The sequence below is a fragment of the Lagenorhynchus albirostris genome, chromosome 10 (assembly GCF_949774975.1).
Source record: "Lagenorhynchus albirostris chromosome 10, mLagAlb1.1, whole genome shotgun sequence".
Taxonomy (NCBI): domain Eukaryota; kingdom Metazoa; phylum Chordata; class Mammalia; order Artiodactyla; family Delphinidae; genus Lagenorhynchus; species Lagenorhynchus albirostris.
Genome location: NC_083104.1, coordinates 53,942,221 through 53,968,115, shown reverse-complemented (window position 1 = coordinate 53,968,115; position 25,895 = coordinate 53,942,221).

Below are 25,895 nucleotides of genomic sequence, written 5' to 3'. Positions count from 1 at the left end.
TGTATATAACATATAGTACAAGACGTGACTCACAGATATAGAGAACTAGTGGTTACCAGTGGGGGGGCAGGAGGGGCAGTATAGGGGTGGGGGAGTGGGATACACAAACTATTGGATGTAAGACAGGCTCAAGGATATATTGTACAACACGGGGAATAGAGCCAATATTTTGTACTAACTGTAAATGAAAAGTAACCTCTAAGAATTGTATAAATTTTTTTTTTAATTTTAAAAAGAGTTCAGTCTCCAGACTTAAGACTGCCAGCATTTTAATCCTTGTTGCACCACCTACTGACCATCATGTCTTTTGCAAATTATCTGATCCCTTGAAGCTTCAAGTAGATATATTAACAGTATCTCCTTGGCAGGTTGGTTGTAAACGATGGCTCTGTATAATAGATCATGGACATCATTATCACCCTACGCTCTCATCTATATAACTTGGCTTATAAATACACCCCGAAGCAGTGTTCTAACATGTTCCAATACAAGAAAAAGATGATGAAATGTCTATAAAAAATGAAATGAGAGTTCTCAGTCCAGTCAATGGTAGTATGTTTCTCTAAACCAGTTTTTTCATCTCTTATCTCCTTTCTATTTATCCTTCAAGGCTCAGTTCAACTCAACTTGACCTCAATAAATCTCCAATCCCCAAAATCAGAGCATTAATTCCTCCTTTCTTTAAATTCCCAAAAATCATTGTATTGACTCTTACTTGCTGCAGTTAGTTCTTTCTGTTTGGTACCCTGGTAACTGCATGTCCCTCTCACCAGCTAATTTAGCAAATTCTTGAGGACTCATTTCTGATTCCAAATAGAGCCTCATGCTTTCAGCATGGGAAATAATTCTATTAATACCAGAAAATATTTTCATGGACAATAAGACACTGAAAACACACACACACAACTGACTGTGGTTCACCAACTTTGTCTTAAAAGTGAAAATGTAGACATAGCCTCACTGTACAATGCAATTTTTGGAAAGAAACAATACATGATTCTAATCAGTGAAAGACACAGAGCAGCTCCACCCTCTCCACAATTTTGTAGCCTTCATTAGCCTCACAGAAAAGATCAAGGAAGGAAAAGAGACCCATAGTCCTGTATATAGAATTGTATTATTGAGAGGAAATGCCCACAGCTCTTTGTTGCCCTCTGTTATGAATGAAAGGGAAGATGGGAAGCCATCTAAATGCCTGAAAAAGACAGTTGAAACACAGAGTTAATGACAAACTTCCTTGCAATTGCATATATATATATATATATATATATATATATATATACATGTAAACTTCTTTCTCACAAAGGTCATTGCCTGAGCCTAGGACCCCCTCACACAAATAATTCCTGTGCAGAGATAATTTTTAATTAAATTGCATTTAACTGCCTATTAAAGTTTATCATCAAAACCCGGCACACCTCAACCATTACCTACAAATTCCCAGGCTATTTAAAACAATCAACATAGGGCAGGTGCTTGGAAAATAGTTCAAATTCTCTCTCTCACTTTCACACACATAAACACAGAGAAAATATTTTGAATGCAGAGTGATTCAAAATGTACCACCCATCACCACTAAAATAGCCCTTTCTCCTGCTATGTAAGAAGAATTTAGATGATTTTTTAAGTCAGTGTTTGGGTCCAGAAAGGCTTTCCTTTTTAGTCTCAAGAAACACAATAATCCATTCCTATAAGAGAGAAAAATATGTTTTTCCCAAATATGTTGCACAGAAAAGATAAGAGGACTCCTCCCCAGGGAGATGGGAAGAACAAACAGTGTTGTCAGCACAGGAAGGCTGCTGCAGAGGTGGCCACATCCCCCTGCCACCCTGATCACAGAAAGCCAGGAAGTAGGCTGTTTATTTGGGAACCACCATGAGAACCATGCTGCAGCCCCGACCCCGAGGAGGGCGGGGGAGAAACAACGGAACCTGGGAAAGGCCGTGATTCCCACACAGCGTTCTTCTCCATCCCCCAGAGCGTGATCTGCTTCTGAGCTTGAGACCACAAGGCCTGGGGATCGGCCGCCACACCTGCCCTGCCCAGGACACAATGGGGAAGTGGGCCGGAGGTACCTGACAAGGACAGGAAGGAAAACCACAAAACTATTCATTCAGGTTGTCTCCAGGGAAAAACGAGTTTGAGAGGACACTCCGTATGGCGGATCGCTGCCGTGTCAATTTAGCTGAGCAGGAGCATTGTTTATCAGGATTCCCTCCACTGCATAATTCCAGCTTATCCTGGGCCATAAGAAACATATATAGTGGGATTTGGAAGCTAGGCTTAAACCATACTCTTCTCAAGCTCTGAAGGTCAGTGCAGGCACCGGGCGCCATCACGGCTCACCTGTGTAATGGCTGCTCCGGACTCACCTGGTGGGTGTGGGCGGAGCCAGGCACTCAGCTCCTTCTCTCACCCAGGTGCCCTCCTTCAGGTTCCAGCTCCCACGCCAGGTGCAGGCTCAGCAACCCTGTGAGGCAGCACTTTCTCCTGCAGGCCACTCGCATCATTGAAGTTGGAAGCTTCCAGACAGAGGCTGATGGGGCTTCCAGCCCCTCCTCCTGGATTTGCTTGTCTGTTTTCTCTCCCACTTCACATCTATCTTTCCTTCTTGCCTGCCTGCCCTGCTGACTTCAGACTCCTGTGCCAGGGTTAGAATCAACACCCATACATAACTTCTTACCTCCCTTAACTGTGAATGGTCAAATCTCAGTGAAAAAATAGTTTATACTATACCATTCCTAGTGATTCTGTTTCACTGGTCAAACCTTGCCTGGTACTATCTAAAGTCCAGAAGAGAGTCTGCCCATGTCCTTGGTGCTGGGGTTAACCTTGTTATTAACCAGATGATTTGATATAGGCAAGCCGGAGCTCTTGATATTTCTGATAAAATTAAGTCATGAAAATATAATTGTAGAACTGAAAAATGGGACAGGAGCAGATGGCAATAAATGCCCATTCTAAAACAATGAAAATGATGGTTGGAAATCTTAAGAATTCTAAATTAGAGAATATTTCAATAAATGTACGTTCATTTAATATGTATAGACCTATATATAAATATATACCCATATATGTGTGTATATATACATACACCCACACACACACAGAGTTATGACAAACAACATGTTACCCAGCACACATCTCCATGGGACTCATTTCTGTAAACAAATATGAATTGACAGGCTGCCAAAGGAATACTGAAATGTTAATCCTTAATTCAGGCTGGTTTGGAGAAAATAACATTGCTTTCTGTAAGTCTGAGAAATAAAAATGACTGGTTATAGTGTCTTCTATATTACTTTTTTTTTTTTTTTTTTTTTTTTTTGGTACGCGGGCCTCTCACTGTTCTGGCCTCTCCCGTTGCGGCGCATAGGCTCCGGACGCGCAGGCTCAGCGGCCATGGCTCACAGGTCCAGCCGCTCCACGGCAATGTGGGATCCTCCCGGACCGGGGCACGAACCCGTGTCCCCTGCATCGGCAGGCGGACTCTCAACCTCTGCGCCACCAGGGAAGCCCTATATTACTTCTTTATACTCCATCTCATTTCCAAAAGTATTTGAGGCAGCTTGCAAAATACGTACACTAAAGAAAAATAAGTCGATGATGAAAGTGGAGCAAAGGAAAACTATGGCTATAAATATACAACAGAGCAGGTTTGAAATGAATTCAGAAACATGTACAAATTCAAAAGAATGCATACAATTAATTCCTGTGCAGTTGAGTATAACACGTATCTGCAGTGGGGCCCAGAGACCTGAAAAACGAAGGCAATATTAGACTAAATCAATCAAGATTTAGTATCCTGTGTGTGGAAACTGATCATTTAATTTTACTCTATACTGATCAGGTCTTTCCTATAAGGTTTATTCAATTTATGGTTCCAGGTCCTAAAAGATTTAGGCAATCAGAAACATGTTCAGTCAAGACTAAGAAAATAGTGAAAAGACTTGAAATAATGCCCTGGGAAGAGTGGCTGAAGGAGCTGACAGGTTTAACCTAAAAGAAGGAAGTTTTTATGAGATAGAATAACTGCTTTCAGTGTAAAGGACTCCTCAGTAGAATAGGACAAACATGAATGTATTACCTGGGGATAAATATAAAGTCAGGCTAAGGGTAAAGGAAATCAATGTAAGCTGAATGCAGTATTCACATTTATACAAATGTAAACATGAAATCAAAGGCTTTGAGGGTTTTGAGCAGAGGTCTTCAAGCAAGTAAGACTCCTCCTTGCCAGGGATGTCACAAAGAAGAGGCAAACCCGGGTGTGAGACTGAAAAAAGCTGTCAGCTGTCATTTCCTGTCTTGATCCCTACCATAAACACTACCCCAGGACTTGTAGTACATGAGTTTCCCAAAAATCATAGGCCAAATCCTTGCAGTTTAAGAAACAGAACAGGGCTTCCCTGGTGGCACAGTGGTTGAGAGTCCACCTGCTGATGCAGGGGACACAGGTTCGTGCCCTGGTCTGGGAAGATCCCACGTGCCGCGGAGCGGCTGGGCCCGTGAGCCATGGCCGCTGAGCCTGCGCGTCTGGAGCCTGTGCTCCATGGCGGGAGAGGCCACAACAGTGAGAGGCCCGCATACCACAAAAAAAAGAAAAAAGAAAAGAAACAGAACAGAGCCCTAAATGTGACAGGTGAGAGCTTTGTCCTTCTTCCTGGGGAACTGACCAGTTCCCCAGAAAAGTGGCCACACCTGAGACACACCTGTTACTCAGTGATGCCCTTCCGGTTCTCCTTGGTTGCTCCTCCCACATTTTATAACCCTTCCAATGCAGGCTCTCCCTGACTGGACTATAAGCCAGAGGTTGCGTGTGGACCGCTTCCAGCCCACAGGCTTAAGCCTACGTGGAGTTTAAAGTTTTAAAATTAGTTTCCGCATTTAAAACTAAGGAAAATACACACAGAATTTGAGATTGGCAACTAGTCTTGAAGAATAGAAAGACCTGGGACTCCTGAGCCCACTTTCCTGCTCGGCACTGTCATCGCCAAAGCTGGATTGAACCCCTCTTTAGATGAAGCCTGGTCCCCAGTAGGCACCCCTCCTCATTGGCTCATATGTTTACACAAGCTGACTGGCCCTGGCTGAATGTGGAATCCCTGTATGATAGACTTTTTACTTTTATTTTGTTGGACTGGGAAATTTTTAGTATTTGTCTTCTTAAGAATGTCTTAGCCGGGTTCCCCAGAGAATAGAGCCTGAGGAAAGGATTAAGTGCATTATGAGGGAAGTCCAAACCTAGGGCAACAAGAGTACAGAAAAAGCAAAGTGAGATGGGAAATCATAGGAAGCAATTGCTGGGAGCTGTATAACATTCCTGGGCATTGCATCCCACTTAATAGGTGCAAACACTCAGCCAGGTGGGATGTCTCAGAACAGTTTGTACAAGAAACTTTGTTACCATGGACAGGACGAAGAGAGGGATGTGCTCTCTTCAATCTACTTTTTCCCATTGGTCCAAGTTTGCCTCATTGGAAATTAATCTCTCTATGCTTCTGGATTGTATGACCTGGTCCCCTTGACGGGCTTTATGATGCCAGACTCATGCCCCAAGGTGTGGTGGTTCTACCCTATTTCTAAAACTGGGAGGAGGAGACAGAAATCCCAGGTGTGCGACTGGTGGGGCTGGCTGTGTGCTGGCAGCCAAGGGCAGCAGAATAGGTGCTTGACCCCCAGTGGTGGGACCCGCCATGGTCTGAACGGAATGTCAGCCACTGACAAAAAGCAAGTGAATAAGAGTCATTGGAAGTGAGGTTGAGGGGGCCTAATGCAGGGGTTCAGCCAGCCAAGCTGCCACCTGTTTTTTGTAGAGCTGTGAGCTAAAAATGACCTCATGATTGTAAATGTAACTGCAGTCCGTGAGCGACTGGAAGAGGCTTCCAAGCCTAATGCCCTGTCATCTATTTGTGGAATTACCTACAAAAACACAAAATAGCTTTTATGGCTTTAACCCCAATAGCAATATAGTAACTCTATTCCCAGATGAAAATAATCCCAGAGCATCATCCTTAAATGCAACAGGGCAAGAAAGAGAGCTAATATTATTTACTATGTTTCTAATTCAAGTCACATGTTTTTTGAATTTTAAAATTCTACATGGGAGAAAACCCCATGTGCACACACACAGCAACCACAGCCCTGAGCAGCCTTCTGTGTGTCCCAAGGGGTACGTGTCCTGTGGCTCTCATCTGACGTAAGTTAAAGGCTCGCAGTCAGCCAGCTCTGGGCCAGGAGAAACCATAGAAAGCCACGCTAATAATAGGCCGATTTTGCTGACAGCTAGAGCAGAGAAGTCATCTCTGTGGCTGACTATATTAAGAACACTGTATGAAGAAAGATTTTGAGCATTTTGAGGATAACTTTTATTTGGACGTCAACTAAGTTCTATTTATTCATTCACTCAAAAAGCATCCACTGAGAGCCTAACTGTACTAGGTGCTCGGTGAGACGCTGAGAATACTTAGATAAATAGGACACAGATCCTGCCCTGGCACTTGGGATCTTGTCAACCAACACTCTGGCCCCCATTGCCTGGATGCTGTCAACTATGCATTCCCTCCCAGAATAGCCTTCTCTGGGGACCTGGGCTCCCAGGGGAACAGCATCTAACTATTCTTGGCTCCACTTTTCAGGCCTTTCGTGGCAGCTGAAGAGCATGCCAGCCTGCCCCAGCACATGTGCCTCTGAGCCAAGCATGTGCAGGGCCTGCTTTCCCAAGAGAGGACCCAGCCCAGGCTCCAGGGCATCAGGACACCTCCTCTGCACAGCTCTGGAAGCAGCCTCTCTGCCACTCAGCTGCTGACCTACTTTGTGAGAACCAAGCATTCCTCCAATCTGTCTAAAAGTGGATTTTCCTTGGGTGTCTTAGGGGATCTTGGGACACGAAGCTGGAGTTTGATTCCTTTCTGATAGGACTCACTAGGCATGAGGAGGGGTCTCTGAAACAGCCACTGACGACACTCTGTGTATATCACAAATGCTCTCAATAGTGCCTCCTAAGGAATAGTGTTTTAAAAAACAAAGAAAGAAAAAAGTAGTTCCATATGAGGCAGCATGGTGAACCAGAACTCACGCAAATGTTCTTTGATTACTTTCCACCACTGTTGGCCATTAAACCTGAAAGCTTATTCGCACAGCTCTGCTCTAAAGGTGCAGGAAAGCTGTATTTCTGGTGAACTGGAGTAAGAATTCTGTCACTTGAATATCCTTCAAAATACTGGAAGCATTTTATCTTACTTAAGAATTTTAAAAAAGATGTGGTCGTGACATTTTAGAAAACTATGGAGACAATAAAAAGATCAGTGGTTGCCAGGGTCAGGGAGGAGAGAAGGATGAATAGGCGGAGTACAGAATATTTTTAGGGCAGTGAAAAAATCCGCATGATACTATAATGGTGGAGAGATGTCATTTTACATTTGTTCAGGACCATAGATTGTAAATACAACACCGAGAGTGAATCGTCATGTCGACTGTGGACTCGGGTAATAGTGATGAGTCAATGTAGGTTCATCAGTGACAACACATGGACCACTCTGGTGGGAGATGTTCCTAGTGGGGGGGAGCTGTGTATGTGTGGGGGCAGGAGGCATATGGGAAATCTCTGTACCTTCCTCTCCATTATGCTGTGAACCTAAAGCTTCTGTAAAAAAAAAAAAAAGAAAGAAAGAAAAAGGTAAAAAATGGTGGTAAGGGAGAACACCTGATAATACTGAACTGAAGAAATATAAAAAGATGCTTCCAGATAGAAGTATAAAAAAATCTTTCTAGGAAACAAAGTCTTTGTCTTCAATTGTACACTGGTGTCCTGAGTGTAATTGGGTAAGTTCTGGCCACTTTGGGCTTTAGTGTCCTTATTTTTAAAACAACAAGGTAGGACAAGTTTCTGGAAGCTAGAAGAGTACCTGGTATACAGCAGGCACTCAACTATTACATTTCATAGACTGTCAATTTAGTTTGTTGAATTTAATCCAGCTCTAATTTTCTATGATTGGCCATTTATTTGCTCCCAGAATAACTTAGGCTAAACTAGACTTCCTTTTAGCTAACCACCATGCATGGCCTGCTGCAGTCAACTCTCTGCTTCTCTGGCTTACTTGACCCTCTGTGGTTGGCTTCTGACTCATTCCAGAGGCCACAATCTTGAGTCTAAAGAAAGTGCATTGAGGAAATCATCCCCCAGCATCTTACAAAGAACCTACACACACTCCATGCCCTGCTGAGCAGAGCTGCATCACACAAACAACTGGCAACTCAGAGGGTCCTGGGAGGAAGATGGGAGTGTGAGTCTCCACCCACATCAGGCCTACAACCATTAGGGGCATGGCCTGCATAAGAACCTTCAGGAAGGATGGGTCAGTAAAAACGTAGAAATATTTACAGCAGGTTCATGCTTTATACCAAGGAGCAGGCTCTAAACTGTAAGACAAAAAAATCATATGCAGTCAAAACAACATTAGAAAACACTCCAAACTTCTAGTATGGTATATATTCAACAGATGCCCCTCCCCTGCCATTTTTTTTCCTCAGCTTTGGAAAAAATCATTCTTTCTTTAGTTAAATGCCAGAGGAGATAACTGGCTTACATTTAGTGGACCCACATTATATATAAATATTATTTTTAAAACGAGAATCATAATTAGCACCACAAGATATTCCACTACAGGAAGTGTGCCCACCCTGAGTCTTACACGTAGTCCGTGGAACAGCAAGTGAAAAATAAGGTGTTTTCCTCATTTCTTCTTTTTCTTTGCTGACCACTGAGAGTTAGATTTTTGTGGTAAATGTTCACATTATGGCACTCCCCAGCACCTATGGAAAACCAACATCCAGCTTAACCAGGGCCGATACATGGAAGGGGATGTATGCAGGGGGTGGAACCTTCAGAGTGAATAGGTTCCGATACATGGAAGGGGATGTGTGCAGGGGGTGGAATCTTCACAGTGAATAGGTTCCAAAGGAGGTTTCAGGCAGGAGCTAATCAGTGACGGGTGCTCGGCTCAAGCTTCCAGGGAGCACACATTATCCTTCAGAGGATCTGGAACTGGCTATTAGAAGCTGTGACACCGGGACCAGGGTAGAGTGGGAGGGTCCTTAACCCCAGAGGACAATGGCAGGAGAGATGAGCAGGCCCCTGTGGGTCCAGAGAGCATGTTTAAGTGAATTAGCATAAGGCACTCCTTTGACAGACAGCCCTGCACCAAGTGGTGCAGCTTGGCACCAGCTGGTGGATTGGATTTCTGCCCCCGCCCACTCTCCCAGCCTGGAACCTTTGTCCAGCACTCAAGCTGTATAGCCTACACAGTGGCCCCGAGGATGAGAGCTGCACCAGAGGGAGTGTGATGGTCAAGGTCTGCCTTAATCCTCTCACTTTGTGAAACTGAGTTGGCCCCAGGCTTGGGCCGTCTTAGCAGGTGGGGTCTGCAGAACTTTAAGGCAGGCAGCCAGGGCTCTCATTATGTGTGCTGGGCTCCAGAACAATCCTTTAATCCCACCAACAAGCCCTGCAAGGATAAACACTGATTCTCCTTTTATTTAATTAGAGGACTGTTGTCTCATGAGCACCCTGCCTGATCCATGAATACCTATTGTTCAAAAGGTAACTGCATGTTCAGCACTGCTCGGTGGAAGCGAGACCATGTGAGCTTGTCCTGTTTGCTTTACATTTTGAAAATCCTTTGCCTAAGCGTACAGAATTCATTTCCTTATGTTGCATACAATCAAGGCATTCCAGGAGGCACTGTATGATTATGTGTTGTTTTTGATCATCGTTGCGGCTCACGGAGAAGGCTGTGCCAAGCCAGCCAGCACTTGGCCAGGCTGCCTCTAAAGCCTTGGCATATGGAGGAATGACCAGGCTAAGGCTGAAGCTCCAGGGTGCCCACAACCCGGGAAAAGGAGATCCACTTGGAATGAAAATGACTGGACCATGCTTTCAAGCGTGTGTGGCCTCATGCTTGGCCACACAATAGCATTGGATCCTGTTTTCCCCAGATATATTGATGTTCTCTAGATACTCAGATACATGTTAGAGAACACTTTGCAGGTTTGGGGAAAACTGTATAGACACTGCCATGGGCCAGATCATTTCAATGGCCTTCACTGTGGCCTTATGAAGGGGTACTATGAAACGCAGGCCGGGGGAGCTGATGGAAGGCTGTAGTCATAGTTTATATTCCATATCACCCGTCTGTCTTACCCCAACTCCGTGATTTCTACCCTGGTCCATCATTAACTCCGCCCCCACCCCCTTCAGCCAAGGGAGCACCTTACTCGCTCTTCCCCACACATTCCCAGGATGTCCCACTCCCTTGCCTTTGGCCGTATTATTTTTCCTGCCTCATCTCAGTTCCCAAGGCAACTAGAGTGACAAAAATACCAAATAGCCTAAGACTTATTTACAATTGTAATGTTGCATTTAATAGACATGAAGTAAGAATGTTGGCCACACCCTAATAAGATCATCACCTTCTCAGAGAGCCAAACATTTCTCCCAGACAATCACCAACAGATATCTACATAGTATCTGTTATATTCTAGGCATTGTTCTAAGCACTAGAGACAGGGCAGTAAACAAAAACTAAAACCCCTAAGGATCCTAAATAAATTTCTTACTGTTTTACTCTGAGAAAGGCATCAGATTTCCCATTATAACACTAAAAATGTATAAAATTACACAATTAACCTGAAATTACTCAATAGCCAGAAACCATTTGTAGTTGGCATCCTGTTCAGAATGTCTTTTTTAAGGGAAGAAGGTGTAGAACATTCCTCACGGTTCTAGTGGAGTGGTTAATATTGCTTCCCATTGTCTCTAGGATAATTGTACACATTATTTTTAATTAAAAAAACATGTTTTGATTAAAAAAACTAAGTTTTAGAATATTTTTGACCACTCAATTTTTTAAAGTTTTCTTGTTAGTCTGTTAATAAAATGCACATACAGAAAAGTACAGAAAACATAATTATGCCGTTCAATGAATCACACAGTGAATTTCTCAAAGCAAACACCTGTGAAACCACCACCCAGATACAGAAAAAGAATATACCCATAACCCCTAAAATACTGCTTATGCATTTATCAGTCAAAACACCTATCCTTCTTCCCACAGAGAGCCATGATCCTAACTTCTAGTACCCTTGTTTAGTTTTACTTATTTTTTGAACTTCATATAAAGGGAATTTTAAAATCTGTGTTCTTTCATGTCTGGCTTTCTTTCACTGAACATGGTGTTTGAGATATTTGTCCATATAGTGGTATGTGGCTGTACAGTGTGCCATTGTATGAATATACCACAATTAATTTATCGATTCTATTCTTACTGAAATTTTCTGCTTCACCCCAACACTAATCATATAGAATTAATTCCTCCTTCAAACTCACTATCTACATGAAGACAAGGTTTCATTATTTTACTCATATTCTGGTCTCCTGATTACCTCAGTCCAAGAGTGAGCCTCTGAACTCTAGTGCGTCAATTATGCCTCTGTGCTTAGGCTGAATTCATGAAAGTATGGTGTGTTTGTGTGTCTGCATTTTAACTACCCTAGATAATCAATCATTTTCCCTAAACACAGTAAACCCCCTTCACCACCTCATCCCACACTTCTCAATAGCCTCTTCCTATGCCATAGGGAATAGTTCAGGTTGACCTGAAATATGCTTCCGCCTGAAAAGGGGTCGCATCTGTGGTTTCCAAATGTCATCCACTCTTGCCCTCTGTTTTAGAGCCCTGCCACCCTTGCTGAGTAGCTGATCTCTGTAGCTGGCAGCATTTTAAAACAACAGCACAAGTGAGGAAGGGAGAACACATTCTATTTGTCAAACTTATCATGGTCTTCTGAGTTTAAAAGATGCTATCATTACTTCCTAAATTTATCACAATCTTTCAAGTTTTAAAATTCCATTTTTCCCCTTTTAGGGATGACTTGAATAACTTAGGAGAAAAATGACTGAAAATCATTTTTCCTAGAAACATTTTAATGCTTCTGCCTATCATCCCATATTATTGCCTGATACAGAAAGGTCTCTAAGATATTCTATTTAAAAAGGAAAAATAGGACCCTATATTTTTGTTGCCTTGAATAAACATAAAGTACCTCTAGAAAGTAACAGTGGTTACTTGGTTGGGGGTTGGTGGATGGGGATGAATGGCCAGCACATAAGGTAAAGACTTCACTGAATTCCTTTTAAAATGTATTAGGTTTGGCATAGGTTAACATGTCACAAATTCCAAAACTTAAATAAACAAACAAACAAAAAAATCACACATTAAAAAGTCCTCAAAATGAAAGAAGCTTTACCCCAATAAAACAAAAACAATTACCGTTAACTGTATTTTTATACAGTAGTATTTTTTTGGTTTTTTTAGATGTTGGGGGTAGGAGTTTATTAATTAATTTATTTATTTTTGCTGTGTTGGGTCTTCGTTTCTGTGCGAGGGCTTTCTCTAGTTGTGGCAAGCGGGGGCCACTCTTCGTCGCAGTGTGGGGCCTCTCACTATCACGGCCTCTCTTGTTGCGGAGCACAGGCTCCAGACGCGCAGGCTCAGTAGTTGTGGCTCACGGGCCTAGCTGCTCCGTGGCATGTGGGATCCTCCCAGACCAGGGCTCGAACCCGTGTCCCCTGCATTAGCAGGCAGATTCTCAACCACTGCGCCACCAGGGAAGCCCCTATAGTAGTATTTTTATATAGTCACACTATGAGAGTTGAGAAATAAACCAGGTACAATTATGTCAGCATGCCAAAAATCTAAAAATAGAGTAAGTAAAATAAATAGATTATTTTACCATAATCTTCAAAAGGGAACAAACTTTTGCTGTTGACCGAAATGGAGGAAGTGGGGCTGGACTTGTCTGTTCACCATAAAAACTAGAAAACTGGAAAATATACATGAAACTTCTTTCAAACATTGGGCAACGGGAAAAAACAGGTCATGATTTTTGAGATAAGGGAACTAACGACGGAAGCCCTAGAATCACCCCACTTTCTGCCTAAAAGCACATTCCAGGCCACAGTGCAGAGGAGGGAAATACAAGTGTATCATGGCATTTGGGCTGAGCTAAGGAAACAGAGCTCACAGTTCAGGGAGCCTGAGGCAGCTGGAATTTGGGAGCAGGATTCTAGAAAGGAGGAAGCTATGCAGAGAAATCACTCCAGATCTACGTTAGGGTCAGGAGTCTGTGGCTGAATTCCAAGCCATATATGTATAGGCTGAAATCCATGAGACGGGGCAAAAAAGATGGGAGAGATCTAACTGAGCTGGGAGAGGTGTGAGCCAGGGGGGAGAGTCCTAAATGAGTGCAGGGCATTCCATAGATGCCCAAGAAGGGTGAGGGTGATGGTGTAGGAACAGGACCAAACTAGTCCTAGAGTAAAGGCTAATTTAGGTCAGCTCTGTCCAACAGAACTCGCTGCAATTATGGAAATGCCTTGCATTTGTGTCATGCAATACAGTAGCCACAAGCAACATGTGCCTTTCGAGTACTCAGAGCATGGCTAGTGTGACAGAGGAAGTTAATTTTTCATTGTATTGAATGTTAACTAACTTAAATTGAAATGGCCACATGTTAGCTTCAGACTCACCATAGCAACTTTAAAAAACTTGAAAACAAACTCCAAGCTGATTCTAAAGTAACTCAGTTACTTTATACTTTGAGAATAAAGTCTAACTTAAACAAACATAACAAAATATGAAATCAAGGCTTCCCTGTGACCAACAGCAGACTGTGCCAGTGACAGTGTTTGACCTCCAAGGCTGAACCAAAAAGGCATTGGAGCTGCCTCCTTAGTCCCTTGAACTTCTCTAAGAGAAGCCAAATGCAAGGCTGGGTAACTCTCGAGCCACCCTGTGAAGAGGCTGAGCTGGAAAGTAACTGAGGCCTCCCACCAAAAGCCAGCCCCAGCTGGTCAGCCCTGAGGGTGAGCTTGTGGGCAATAGATCCTCCAAGCCCAGCTGTGCCATCATGCGACTGCAGCACCAGCCACAACCAACCACAGCCTGGTGAAACCCTGAACCAGTACCAGCCATGCCACTCCTGAATCCCTGGACCACAGATGCCACGAGAGGTGTAAATAATATATTATTGCTATTATTTAAAGCCAATGTGTTTTGAGGTAATTTTTTTAAACACAGTATTCAATAACTAACACAATTAGGAATTATTTTATGACAACAAATTTGACAACCAAAATCTAAAAACACAAATTCCTTAAAAAATACAAATAGGGACTTCCCTGGTGGTCCAATGGCTAAGACTCTGCCCTCCCAATGCAGGGGGCCCGGGGTTCGATCCCTGGTCAGGGAACTAGATCCTCCATGCCGCAACTAAAAGATCCCACATGCTACAACTAAAGATCCTGCACGCTGCAACGAAGATCCCACATGCCACAACTAAGACCTGACGCAGCCAAATAAATAAATAAATATTTTTAAAAATAGGGCTCCCCTGGTGGTGCAGTGGTTGAGAGTCCGCCTGCCGATGCAGGGGACATGGGTTCATGCCCCGGTCCGGGAAGATCCCACATGCCGCGGAGCGGCTGCGCCCGTGAGCCATGGCCGCTGAGCCTGCGCGTCCGGAGCCTGTGATCCGCAATGGGAGAGGTCACAACAGTGAGAGGCCCGCGTACAGAAAATAAATAAATAAATAAAAATAAAAAATACAAATAATCACAACTGACGTAAAAAGACTGGATACCTGAAGAGCCTGTGATTTATTAAAGAAATTGAATGTGTAATTAAAATGTTCCCACAAAGAAATTCCAGGCTCTGATGACTTACTTAACTGTTGAATTCTCTCAAAGTTTTAAAAATTATATCATTTCCACACACACTCTTTCAGAAAAAGAGGAGGAAAAAACACTTCCAAACTCACTTGACAAGGTCAGCATAACTCAGATACCACATCCAGGAAAGACAGTAAAAGAAAAGAAAGCCACAAACTTTCCCTCATGAACAGAAATTCAGATACTCTTAAGAAAATATTAATATATTGAATCAATTTATAAATAGAATAATGTATCATGACAGAGGGAATTTTTCTCAGGAATGCAAAGTTGGATTAACATTCCAAAACCAATTAATGGAAAATGTTTTAGAATTAGATTTTGGTAATGGTTGTACCACTGAATTGTATACTTGAAAATGATGAACTTTAATGATATGTGAATTATATCTCAATAGAGCTATTATAAAAAGTTCACCTGGTGTAAATCACCAAATTAACTGAAAAAGAAAGAAAACTCAAGTGATTATCATAAAAGATGAATAAGAATTATTTAACAAAGTTCATCTCATGAAAAATCTCAGAAAACTAATATTAGAAGCTCAACCTGACAAAGAAAATCTAAGAAAAGAAACTACAGATAACATTGTACTTAACGGTAAAATGCTGAATGCCTTCTTTCTAAGATAAAGAACAAGGCGAGGATATCTTCTCTCGCCATGTCTATTCCTTATTGTACTAGAGATCATAGATAAGGCAAGAAAAATAAACATAGATAAGGCAAAAAAAAAAGGAATAAGGAAGATTGTCTTTATTCAGAGACAATATATGGTCTGTATAGAAAGCCCTCAAAATCTACAAAAAAAAAATCTACAAAAATAGAGCTGCTACAACTGAGTTGAGCAAGTTTTCAAAATAAAAAGTTAATTCACAGATTAATATATTTTATATATTTATGTATTTATATATATTAGAAATAAACAACTGGAAATTGACACTGAAAAACAAAGCGAATCCATTTCTAATAGCAGAGGCATTCAGTTTCAGCCAAGATGGAATAACAGGAACCAGATTTGACCTTCTGCCCGAAAAATGTTTTAAAAATGGACAAAATATGAAACAAAAGTTTTCAAGATATTAGACATCAGATAAAGAAGGACGAGGATTCCTGAGAGATGGAACAAAGGAGGTGAGCCATACAATGGCTTCATCTTACTGCCAAGAGAGAGTTTGCAGGCTGTGGGAAGGGAGAGGAAACCCAGGCGAAGCTTGGTGACTCCCTGAGTTGAGAAGATACATATAGGCATCTCGGAAAACCGAGGCAGACAGACTCTTCAGGACCGTGTACTGGAGAGGAGGTGACCACACAAAGACAGAGCACAGGATTCCTGCAGAGGGCTCCCCTGGTCACACAGTAGAATACTGGTCAGTGCGTGCTTGTGAGGAAACTACCAGAACCCAGGAAAGAACCACAGGAAGAATTAGAGATAAGAGTTCCCAGCTCCCACGCAGGTTTAGGGAGGTGCCAGTCCCCACCCACCAGAGTGGAAAACCTCATGATTCCCAGGGCATTGGGTGGATGCCCAGGGGGTCTGGTCCCAGCTGTGCCTTTAGTCTCCCTGCCCAGCAAAACTTGAAGTCAAGATTCCAAAGGATCAAACTGTTTCCAAGACATTTAACTGCCCCCGGTACAAAGCTTAAGGATATTTATAGACATGCAAAAATATCCAGCTCTAAAAAGGTAAATTTCACAGCAGCTGAAAGTTAAAGAAAAATATTTACCAGATGTGCCATGATGGAGTGCTATGCAGCTATGGAAAAGATGTAAGGTAAGGAAGATATCATCGAACTAATATGGGGTTGATTTCCAGGACATACTCTTAAGTGAAAAAATGCAAAGCCCACAAAAACTGTACATAGTGTGTTAATGTTTTATATATGAAAAGATTATAATATACCAGTATCTGATCATTTGCCTAATAATGACTCTCTATTTTTCTTTGTTCCTGAAGAAGGAATTCAGCAGAGAGAAACTAGAAACTAAAGAGGTTGATTACCTCCAGGGGTCTGTGGGAAAGGGTTAGGAGTAACGGGATGAGGGAATAGGGCAGCAGGCATGGAAAGGGGGGCACTTCCTTGAATGTAACTTTCCATATAACTGACTCTCACGACCATAGTACTGTTCACACATCCTTCCCATAACCCCAAATTAAACAAAGAATTAAACACACCCCGAACATGAGGGTAACTCAAAATGGAATACAAACACTAGCAAAGGAATCTAACTGTATTACAAATAGTGACCACACTGAAGGGTATGGTAGAAAAAGAACTATCCATGGAACTTTGGAAAACTGTACCTTGACTGGATACTATAGGCTAACAATAAAAACTGTAAAAATTATAATCCAGTTAGTAAAAGCTTTTGGGTTTGTTTTTACACAGTGGTTAGGTCTAGCAATTGTGAAACGACTTTCTGTTTATACTAGACTTGAACAAAAAAGTGAATAGATCATTGACAATGAGAGTCAGTGTTTTTTAGTGTTAGAAAAAGAATTTATAAATAAGGAAAAAGGGAAGCCTAAAATAAACCACGTGGTATCACATTAGAACCAGAGAGAGCAGTATGAATTCAAGAGTTTTCCTCTAATCCATGTAGATATGTGCATAAGTGTGGATTAGTATACATGCATAAAGTAACTAGTTCTGCCTGCTTGGAGGTCAGAGCGATGATGCCCCAGTAACCATGAGAACAGCTAACACCCAGATTCTGTATTCAAATGAAAGGAACCAGGGCTCCTGGGAGAAGTGACTAATTCCAGGGCTGGGTCAACATAAATATAAAATGAGCCACAAACATCATATGGTGCCAGAAAGTAAGGGGATGCTCAGAAAGTCAGGGGAGTCTTGGTTAAAGAACACGGGAGCCCACCCGATGGAGCACTTCATGGCCAAACTGGAAAAGTGTGAGCAACAGAACTGTAACAACAAGATTGGACTTTAACTCGGGAATAAACATCCATGAGTCCAAACTGATGTAGATAAATAATGGAATAAATAAATATATACATACAGGAAAAGAGAGAGTTCTTCTGCAGAGCAGTATTCATATTAATAAGTGTAGAAGGGAAGAAGAAAAGAATCATCATTAGGGAAATACCATAGAAATAAAGGATGTGGCAAGATCTTGTAAATATTAGCTGCTATGAGCCCTAGTGTCATTTGCATACAATAAAATGCCCTATTCTATGTACACAGTTCGATGGCTTTTGACAAATATATACCCCTATGTGGCCATCACAAAACCCATGATTTGGAATATTTCTATCACATGAAAAAGTTCCTGCCTGCCCCTGTGCAGTTAACCTCTCTCATTCATGGCCAAAGATATCCACTGTTGGCTTTCTTTCACTATGTAAATTAGTGTTGCTTTTTCTAGAATTTTGTATCATATTATTCTAAAAGCTTTCTGACCTGGACCGTAAAATCAATCAACACACTCTAAAGAAAAAACACAAACGTATGAAATCATCACATGTAATATCTAGGTCTCTAGCTGGGCTTCATTTGGAACGAGATCTTCCCTGTATGAAGTCAGGGTCCAGGGAGAAAAATGCAGTCTGTGTCATGTTGTTTATTAGATGAAATTTAACATTGGAAATATTAGCTGTTACTAGCCCTAGGGCGGGAAGGACAGCAGGGGGAGAGGCCATAGCAGAGCTAGATTGAAACTGGATCCAGGGCTAGAGTTGCAGGGGAGGGTCAGGACCAGGCAGGAGATGCTGCTCAAGCACAGATCTGGGAAAGATTCTCCCAGCTGCCACCTCTCCTGTGCCAGGCAGCCGGGCAGGCTCAGCCTCTTCGGGGAAGGCCAGGGAAGGCCAGGAGGTGGACCTCAGGGCAATCAGGTAAATGACCAGTCCCAGTATGAGATGCTTCTTTGCCTTCAGCTGTGGAAAACTGAAGGGCAAATGGGCTGGTGTGGAAGGTCTGAGGTTCTAAATTTTATATCCTGACCTTCCTGAGCAAGGTGAATGGGGACGAATCATTTGGTTTCAAAACACCTCCCAGGGGTGTTTCATAAAATAATGAAAATCTGCCGAGAACTTATCACAGAATCCATGCCAGATAAACATGGAGTAATTTCTGGGCTTCAAATCTTACCTTGGTGGGTCACTCCATTTTGGGTAGAAAATGAAGTCAATCGTTCATAAGTGAAAAGAGAACAAATATGTTAACATCTGAGCATTCCTCTCTGTAAAATTAAATAGAGCAGAGAGAAGGATAGAAGCCCAGCCAAGGCATTTATCTTTTAGAAATGCTGAAGTATCACTAAGCAAATAATAAGCCAGAAAAAGCAAACATTCATTTTCCTGCCATTTCGGGGTGTGATCCTAATTCTTTCAATTCAGCATATTTGTGAGATGCCTTGACCTCTTTCCTGCATTTTCTCAATTCTTGCGTCCTTGCAGGACTCCATCCTTTCACACGTGTTGTTCGTTCTTAATAAAGTCAGAGCAGACATTGCCCGCCCTCTCCAGGGAGTAATCTTGTTAGCTGTTGTTATTGATTCCGTTGCTAAGGTCTGAGAATCGCTGATGCTTCCCTGTGGGAGTGGAAGGGGGAGGAAGAAGCATGTTCTTATAATTTTCCCATAAACCAGATGTTTTCTTTAACTCTTGTATCTTTAAAATATTTTCTCTTGAGAAAAAAAAAAAAGGATTAGAACAAACTTGGGATGCCAATTCTTATTTTCTCAGCATACCATGAGCGCACGCCCAGATGAATGAGAGGAGAATTCAGGCTGTGGGTGGTCACGTACCTGAGACTCCTCTGATAAGCGACACACTGAACTGAAGGAAAGCCTGTTTCTGTAGTAAACTATATTCCTCCTATTTTCCAGTGATTCTGTTTCAATTACCACTGCTGATTAACATGGCACACCAAACTTAGGTAATACGACAACAGTCTTCTTATTTCACAGATTTTGGGGCCAAGATTTTGGGTAGGGCTCAGCCAGGGCGGTCACCTGCGCTCAGCTGGGATTGTCACCTACAATGTATACACGTAGGCTTTCCAGAATGGCGGCTTCAGTGAAGTTGGATTTCCATCGTGGTTGGTTTCTCCCAGAATGAGTGTCCCAAGAGAACCAGAATTCTTCGTGGCCTTTTATGGCCTGGCTTCAGAAGTCCCATAACCTTATTTCTGCCATTGCAGTGGTTCTCAAACCAGGGCCGCATTTGCCCCCAGAGAACGTTCGGCAATGTCTGAATATACTTTTGGTTTGCACAACTGGGACTGGGCAGCTCCAGCCCAGGGATGCTGCTAAATATTCAGCAATGCACAGGGCAGCACCCATACAGCAAAGACTCTGTGGCCCAAAACATCAACAGTGCCGAGGTTAAGAGACCCAGCCATGGCGGTCAGATTTAAGGAGAGGGAACATGCATCCTAATTCTTGATGAGAGAAGAGTGAAAAACATTGCAGACAGTTTAAGAAAAACTACCACAAAGTTGTTAGTTTATGTTTTTTCTAAATCAAATACCAAGTCTTCTAGAAATTCAATTCATGGGAGGTAAGTTAGAGAAAATAAAAGCTGTAATGGTTCAAAACCATGAAATGTAAATGTAAATTCCTAGATCCAGTCACACAGTCAAGCTGGCAACCCGAGGGCCAGATATCAGATGCATAATGTGATGTCCCCAAGCCATTCTGTGCTCTTAAGTCTCATGTTTCTACTTCCTTTCAGTCATTCCAATATTGCCCAGCTTTAGATGTATTATTTTTAGATGTTAGTGTGGTTATATTTAAACAATTTTCAAACTGACCTGCCTGAAATCTAGAGCATATTTGTAAGCTCCAGAGGAGGAAAACAGTATCCCTGGAAGACGGGGAGGATGCTCTGGGCTCAGAGGAGCCCTGCTGGACCTCAGCATGCCCGGGAGCTGAGGACAGTTTCCTCTGTCCCTCCACGCTGAGGAATGGCTGGGGCAAGGACAGAGTCTCTCTCAAGATGGTCCCCTGACCCAGGGTGACATGTGTGGCAGCAGCCATTGGCGGCAGCGGTGTCACTGAGCGAGTTGACGAGTTTTGCACAATGGGAAAAGCACTAATGGCACCAACAGGTTATCCTGTTAGTTGGTTTCCTTTTACTCTTTTCTTAAAAATGCGTACTTATGTTCCTTTATCAGCTCCGAGTTTTTCCTACTGTCTTCGGTTAAAGCATTTGACTTCTTACTGCATCTTCTTCAGTTGATAAGGGGGGAATGACCTGGTTTCATTCCCACGTTCATCAGATGTTTCTGGAGCAGCTCCTATATTCCAGGTTCTGCACTGAGTGTTAAAGAGTGAGGTAGTGACAGACAGACCCAAACTCACTGCAGGAGCCCCTGGGGCTGCCTGCCTCACATGGTCTAGTGGGAGGGAGATAAGCCCAACTTATGTTTATATTACATATATATATATATATATATATATATATACACATTATATATATCCATAAGTATATAATTACATGGGTTATAAATGACGAAAGAACCCATCAATGCTACGAGTCCAGAAGCCTTCCTGGAGGAAGAGACATCTAAATGGAGAGCGAGCGCCCGGTGGACACAGTTGCGGTAAAGCAAGGAGGGGGTTTTTCCAAGCCAAGAAAGCAGAGTGGATGAAGTCCCCTTTTCAGGTCCAACATTGTTGTTGTTTCTATTTGTTATTGGATTCTCTATCTGCTTGTGCACAGGTTTAAGATGTAAAGACAAACTCTTAAATCTTTGCATAAAAGTGGCAAGTAATTTGGAATAAGCTACTGGGTATAAGCTCTACAAATCTCTACTTTTCTGCATCTGGATATGTGCCATTTCCACATTGTGTCCTTTTTACTTGTTTTGCACTACTTATATAACCCAGGAAAAATTCATTTTATCCTTCTTTATTTCCAGTGATGCTTTTTATTGGCAATCAACCTGACGCTCACTGATGATCTAAGATGTGCCTTTGGCCTCGCCTCCCGAGGCAGATGCCAGGCCCTGAGCACTCTGAGTTATCCATCACTTCCAACCGCTTCATATGCATTTGCAGCAGAACAGACACAGAGCTGTTTAATTTTCAGCTGATAATCTACTGAATAACATATTTGTTGGTAATGTGAACAATGGCAAGTTTGCTAATTGTCTTCACTTTTCAAATGCAGCCTTCATGAACTGTGCTTTGTCTCCCTGCATAGTACAATCACTTACGTGCAGATGGATTCGCTATTTGCCATACTTAATAAATTTTTCCAAACTGGCTTGTTTCTAATTTCAGTTATATGGAGAGAGCCCTCCAAACTGCAGGACATTCATGCTCAAAGGATCATTATAAAAGAAGCAAGGTTTAAAATGAGAAGGAAAGATACAATTTGACAATAATCAGGGTTTTCAAAAAAGATCTCTCTTCACCTTTTATCACCCCAGCAAGTACAGTGAGAACCAGTAAACGCCCAGATAGAACCATCCTCTTTCTGTAATAGCTCTGAAGCTCAAGATTTTTCATCAGTTACGTGGGCCCAATGGTCCAGCCCAGGGCTATTACTTTCCACTCCCTTCCGCACTTTCCCTCTATCACAGCCTCTGATCTGAGCCCTTAGCACTCACTCACCCATCCCTCACATCTGACTACCACCCTATTGTTATTTTTATCCTCCTGACTTCTGATCTCATCTTTGCTCCTATTTCTGTCCTTACCTCAAGCTTTCAACTTGACATATTATAAAGACATCATAACTATAGGTTTGGCTTAATCACTATCAAATATACCATTCTCTGTTCCAAAGCATGTGGCCTCAGGCTACTTTGGGTCCTCATTATTTGACCACCAGCACTACTGTTCCTAAAACTGCCCCGGCCAAGGGTAGAGACTTAATATTTGTTGAGCAGACCCCAAAGTGGAAATTTTTCTGGAAACAGTATAAGGCACTGCTTTACTCTGTAGACTCTAGAGGCAGATATACTGGATTTCAGTATCAGTTCCATGAATTACCAGTTATGTGACATTTACAAGTTTAGTTGCAATCCTTTAGATTTAATTTCCTCATAAAATGTTGATATCGATAGTATATAACTCCTGGGCTTGATAGAACTAAATAAGATAAAGATAGAAGATGATTAGTCTATAGGCAAAAAGATACCATTATTAACGTTACTGTTATCATTAATGGTAGTACTGTATAAATAATAATGAATTATAATAAACTGCTTTTTAAATTATCTTATGTTTCTTTATAATTCCCATAGTGGTTATCACATACCACCTACAGGGTACACATTCAGTAGAAACAAGTAGCTTGATTTGATATGTTCGCAGAGAGTTAGTGAGGGCATTTCAAACTGGGAAAATAATCTGCAATGCTGACACAAACTGCTGCCATCAGAGATTTTACCTGAAGTGGAAACTGTACCATTATTTAACAGCTGTCTTTTGTGTAGGCATTTCACAAATATTTCATTGAAACTACAAGTGAGGAAATCATCATTTAATAAAAAGTTCAAACTCAGTTGTCCCCCTTCACAACTATACACCTTCCCCTAAACCAACGAGTCTCAAGCTTCAGTTTGCATCAGGATAACCTAAGATTGCCAGAACCTGCCCCCTAGAGGTGTGTCATGAGCCAAGAGTCTGCATTTTTAACAAGTACCCCCATATCGTTCTTATTATGAAGCTGCCCAGACCTCAAACTTCACAACAATGGAAAGGGCAGAAAAACAAATCTAAAAAAATCACAGTTTTTAAACATTGAGATATAATTGACATATTAGTTTCAGTTATACAACATGATGACTCCATAGTTATATATATATTTATATATACTGAAATGATCACCACAATAACTCTAGTTAATATCTATCACCATCCATAGTTACAAATTTTTTTCTTGTGGTGAGAATTTTTTTTTTTTTTGCGGTACGCGGGCCTCTCACTGTTGTGGCCTCTCCTGTTGCGGAGCACAGGCTCCGGATGCGCAGGCTCAGCGGCCACGGCTCACGGGCCCAGCCGCTCCACAGCATGTGGGATCTTCCCGGACCGGGGCACGAACCCGCGTCCCCTGCATCGGCAGGCGGACTCTCAACCACTGTGCCACCAGGGAAGCCCCGGTGGTGAGAATTTTTAAGGTCGCCTCTCTTAGCAACTTTCAGATACACACTACAGTTTTAACTAAAGTCACTGTGCTGTGCATTACATCCAGTGACATTTAATTTATAACTGGAGGTTTGTACATTTTTTCCCCCTTCATCTGTTTTGTCCACTCCCCACCCCACCTCTGGCAACCACCAATCTGTTCTCTGTATCTATGCATATTTTTAAAAGTTTTGATCATCAAGTTTTGCAACTGAATCATATGCTGAAGTCTTTCTATTTTGTTCTTGTCCATGTAGATAAGCTGGTTGGCCTATGGCAGAAAGAGGTATTTTGTTGCTTCCCAGACTTCCTCAGTTAAACAAGCCATTTGTAATTCAAATAATGTATTGCTATGACCTCCTTGGACTTGTTTCATATCTAAGTCATGGGTCAGAAGCACAGTCCCTGTCATGAATTCTCAATAACTGCCATTTCTTCTTGTTCTTTTACATCCCAATTGCATGTCTCAAACTCCAAACCCAGAACCAGGTTACTATCCATAACCTAGAACCATTTTCCATGAGCATGGCTTCTCTGTGTAAGAACCTGAAAAAAAAGTGTCTCCACAAATTCAGAGAAAATTTGTATGCTTGGGCAGCAAATAAGTCCAAGGAGAAAAATGGAGCAAGAGGCTACTGTGTGTCCACAGCCCATATTTCAATAAGTAATGAATTTGTTGGACACTTTATCTATGATAATACATTCCCTGGAGGCCACCAGATATCCATCCAGTACCTGGGTCAGGTCAAGGACCTCAGGGATTGTCTGGAGCTTTACTGAATAGTAGGAACCAAGCAGAAGCCTGCCTAGTCTTAGATGAGGCAGAGATGAATTTAGGAAGGAATTAAACGTATTTTTCTTTTTTGGCGCTGCAGTCAAAAAGATGGTTTAAAATCTGGAAGGGGGCAGACAGCACAAATGGGAAAACGTGGGGAGAAGACCTCACCCTGGTCTCCAAGGGCAGTCAGGTGTCCTGAGTCATGTTCCTAAGAGTTATGATCGTCTATAGTAAACAGGTTGGAACAAAAAGACACAGGCCCATCTCATGCAGCCCTGGGGACTTGTTCAGGGCTGACTGAAGGAAGATTCTAAGAGCAATTATGATGAAATCCTTAGAGAGGTGCATTCCTACATGCTGGATCTATTACAAATGTAATTAGGTGCTTGTTGGTGGATGGCTTATCATCTGGGCATCCTTGGTATTATTCGAGTGGTTGGCACAGTCAGGCCTGAAGCTAACCCACATTCTCCTGATATTTACCTGTCAGAGTGTAGCAGTAGTTAAAATTTTAGTACCTTGCAAGCACTTTACTCATTGGAATACTATCACGGTTTCTGGTTTTTGGTCCTTTGGAAAGCAAATCATTTGCTGTAAATCTAAGACTGTCCTAAGGGACAGGATATAACACAGAGACCGCGTTAGGGAAGTAAAGCAAATGGCTTGGCCAGCATAATAGACTGAAGAATGGTCCCCCAAAGATGTCATGTTCCAGTCTCCAAAACCTGTGAATAGGACTTTGCCTACATGATTAAGTTAAAAACATAACATGTGAGATTACCCTGCATGATTCAGGTGGGGCTAATGTAATCACATGGGTCCTTATAAGAGGGAGTCAAGAGTATCAAGGTCATAGAGAGGAGACTTAATGTCCAAAGTAGAGGTCAGAATGATGAACATTTGAAGATGAAGCGAAAGATCATAAGCCAAAGAATACAGGATGCCTCTAAAAGCTGGAAAAGGCAAGGAAATAGATTCATCCCAAGAGATTCCAGAAGGAATACACCCCTGCTGACGCCTTGATTTTAGGGCCAGAGGACCTATTTTGAACATCTTACCTCCCGAACTATCAGATCATAAATTACATAGTTTTAAGCCATCACGTTTGTGGGAATTTGCTACAGCAGTATCAGGAAACTAATATAGCCAACGTGCCTTAAATTGAGAAGTGCATGGTGTGGCATGTTATTGTTCACAAGACAGATGCTGTTTTGGTTTACAAGTCTTAGAAAGAATCAT